Source organism: Haemorhous mexicanus, chromosome 6, assembly GCF_027477595.1.
Source record: "Haemorhous mexicanus isolate bHaeMex1 chromosome 6, bHaeMex1.pri, whole genome shotgun sequence".
In the NCBI taxonomy this organism is placed as follows: domain Eukaryota; kingdom Metazoa; phylum Chordata; class Aves; order Passeriformes; family Fringillidae; genus Haemorhous; species Haemorhous mexicanus.
The window spans coordinates 9,063,831-9,067,309 of NC_082346.1; positions in this window are offsets into that span (position 1 = coordinate 9,063,831).

Here is a 3,479-nt window from a genome sequence, read left to right on the forward strand (position 1 = left end):
AAAACAAAACATCTTCAAGAGCTCAAAATTTTTGTGGTGACAGTATTGCCCAGGAATTTCATATTAAAGCCCCAGGAAAAGCAGCATTGCCAACCAAAAATAAAAAATATCATAAATTAACATGGAACATCTCAGATTAGAAGTCCTACAAGGATCATCAAGACCAAGTCCCTGCTGCTCTCAGGACTACATAAAACTAAACCACAAGACTAAGAGAAGTCCAGACATTCAATGAATTCTGGCAAAGCTTGGTTATGTTCCATATTTGCATTGCACATCTATACAGAACTACTTCAGCATAGCCTTGTTCAGAAGACAAAAACCTCCAGTTATTAACTCCAGAGATAGAAGTTTTGTAGCTAGAGCCAAAAAGTTATGGTCTTTTTCAATTTTAATTGTATTTTTCCCCACATGCACTCAAATTATGCATATTTCTAAAACACATGCCATTAGTGTCCAGCACAGACCACTGATGTAATAAAAACCCCCTTTCACACTTAAAAACTTTTAAGGACCCCTGCAATGCTCCTCATTCCATGGCTCAATAAATTGCAGTACAGATTAAAAATTATAGGATTAAGAAACAAATATAAAGAAACAAAAATATCATCGAGTAGTTATTTCCCAGTAGAGTTTTTCAGCTTGCATCCCACACAGCTGGGGCCAACAGCTCAAGAGGGAGTTGGGCAAGATGAAATTTTTCCAAGGACTTTGTCTAATTTGAAGTCAACATAGCTATCATATTCTATGTTTTAATTCCTGCTTCCTGAATGTCTGGGAGCAGCCACTTCTGCTTGATTCAGAAATTGCCTTAAAGAAATGGGAAAAAATAGAAAAAGAGGCTAATTTCATTGTAATGAAGAGCAGCACTTTATTTTGATGACTTTCAATTTTTGTTGTCTCTTTACTGCACACTGCACCCAACTGCCTGCATGGGAAGGTTTGATCTTGATATTACAGCATATTTTAGGAAAGTCTTTTTGGTATTCATTAAAAACCAGGAAATTGTCCAAGTATTTTAGATATTTCTCCTGAGTCTTCAGCAAATGTTCTAATATTTAATTACTTTTCATATTTATGTTTGCCTAATGGTGGTCTATGTGCGTAAAACAGCTCTACTGGAGCTCTTCTATCATGTTCCAGGAATGCAGTGCTCAGATTTGGTCTAAGTAAAACAAATAACAAAAAACTTTATCCAAATAACATTTCTCATGTAATGATTCCTGACTAGTCTTGATGAATTATAAAAGTCGCAAACTTACTCTAGGAGATTTGTGTAAAATAGCAAAAATAACTACACTTGTTGCCACATTTATTTTCACATGGCAAGGCAAAAGAAGAAGCTGGATGCTATGTTAACACACTGGCTGTTTCCCAGCATCCTCTTGAACATCTGTTGTATCTTCCCCCTAAAAAATGCAAGTAGAATCAGCACTTCCATTGCCTCTTACATAGCAACTTAATCTAGCATTTTTATTACCCAAAAATGGATTCTAGCAAACAGCCCCAATATCTTAATGCATCAAACACTTCTCTTTTTAAACCAATGACAAAGATAAATCTAATATTTCTAAGAACTAGAATATTTTCTAAGTTTCTGTAAAACTTACAGAACCAACAGGTCAACAGTATATGCAACAATTATTAAATTATCTTCTGGTACTACAGTAGCCACAACAAATAAACTGAAAGAATTATGAAATTAGTTGCTTTGTTTGGAAAACCACCCCAATGGAATCCTGGTATCCCCAGTAATCTAAGAAAACAGCATTTGTACAAAGACATTGTTTTAAAAACCCAGAAGTTTGGGAACTGACTGGTCATTTTAGAATTTGTTTAACAGATTCTACAGCATCAAGTGATGAAACTGAGTAAGAGGGGATGACTGAAATAACATAAATATATTTCTTTCAGACAATATTAAAACTTCATATGTATCCCTTCGGATCATGTTAAAAATGCACATATGCCCAAGAGACCTTTAATCTATGAATAGTTTTTAAAAGTCACCAAGTTTTAACAGAGTAAAAACCTTTCCAGACAACGAGGGCTTCCCAATCTGCCTTTCCTACACATAATTTCTATTACATAGGGAACATGAGAAGCTCTGCATCACATTTTACATTCTAATTAATTTCAACTGTATTCACCTCGAGCATTTTGGAAAGCGAGCTCACTTGCAATCTTCCTGGAAAACCTTTTCAGAGATATGCAAAATCTCTCAGAACCTAAGTATTAGGCTAATCCAATAAAACACCCAAAGCATCCCAACTATTCAAAAAGTTTTCATGTGGAAAATTCCACCTCGCTGATAAATTTCTTCATGTAAACTTGACTCATGTCAATAATTCACAGCATTATGCAGGAAATAGTTTAAAAGTTCCAGGGTTTTTTATAAACTCCAAAGAAAACTGTGCATTAGTATTAGAACAAAATGTTTGCTTTTATTTTTCAGCTTCTTTCCCAATTCCCTCTGGGTGGGATAAAAATATTTCAAGCCAAGCTGCAGTTAGTTACTAATATAACTGTGCTCACCAAAGAAAAACAGATTCATTAAAATACATCTAGCTGTAGAAGTCCTCCACAAGGCAAACATCTATCATCAGTCATAAAGTGCTAACTTCAAACTGAAAGCAGAGCAGTATCACACAAACTTTACCTTCAGCTGAAATTCAAATTATCATTTCAGTACTCTTCCAGTACAGAACACCTTTTAATTCCATTTTCGATGTTGCTTTTTTTCTGCTGTTGAATACTCACACCAGAACCATGGACACAAACTGCAAACTTTGCTAAAAAACTTAGAAGCATAAAGCTAGAGTTTTATCTGTAAGGGAAGGAACATCACACCACCTACAGCCAGTAAAGGCTTTATTAGCCCATCTCAGCTCCACTTAGTGCACCCACTCAGCTTTCAGGATTATTCCCAATGGGCTAAAATCCTGATAGTATTAGTCAGAAAAATTAAATTAGTCTTTACCAAATCACTTTGATATAAGTTATTCCAGGGCTCATTCGTTCAATCCTGAACCATTAAAATGCTTTAGTACTGACTGGGAAAGAGTGAGACAATTCACAATTGATTTCCATGCAAGCTAAATTAAATTACATGGAGTTATATGTCTAGTTCAAAAAGGGCAACAACAAGGCAATGCTGTGTGCTTTATAGAAAAAAATCTCTAATCTCCACTTCCTACAACAGTCTTTTCCATAAAGAAAAATCCAACTGATACAGGCATCTAGGTGCCATGATAGTAGTTTGTAGAGATTTCTTTCTTATTTATTTTGGGAAGCATTTAGTGAAAAAATTTGGGGTTTGATATTCTTTCCCAGAGTAGCCTAAAAAGATGAGACTTTATCTTGGCCTTGTAAATTCTGCATATAAGACTTCATCTGTGGCAGTTTCAACTTTATTTGGACCATGTACAATTTACATGCAGTCTTTTGCTTATTTTTGCTTTTTCATTGTAAGCTTCCAT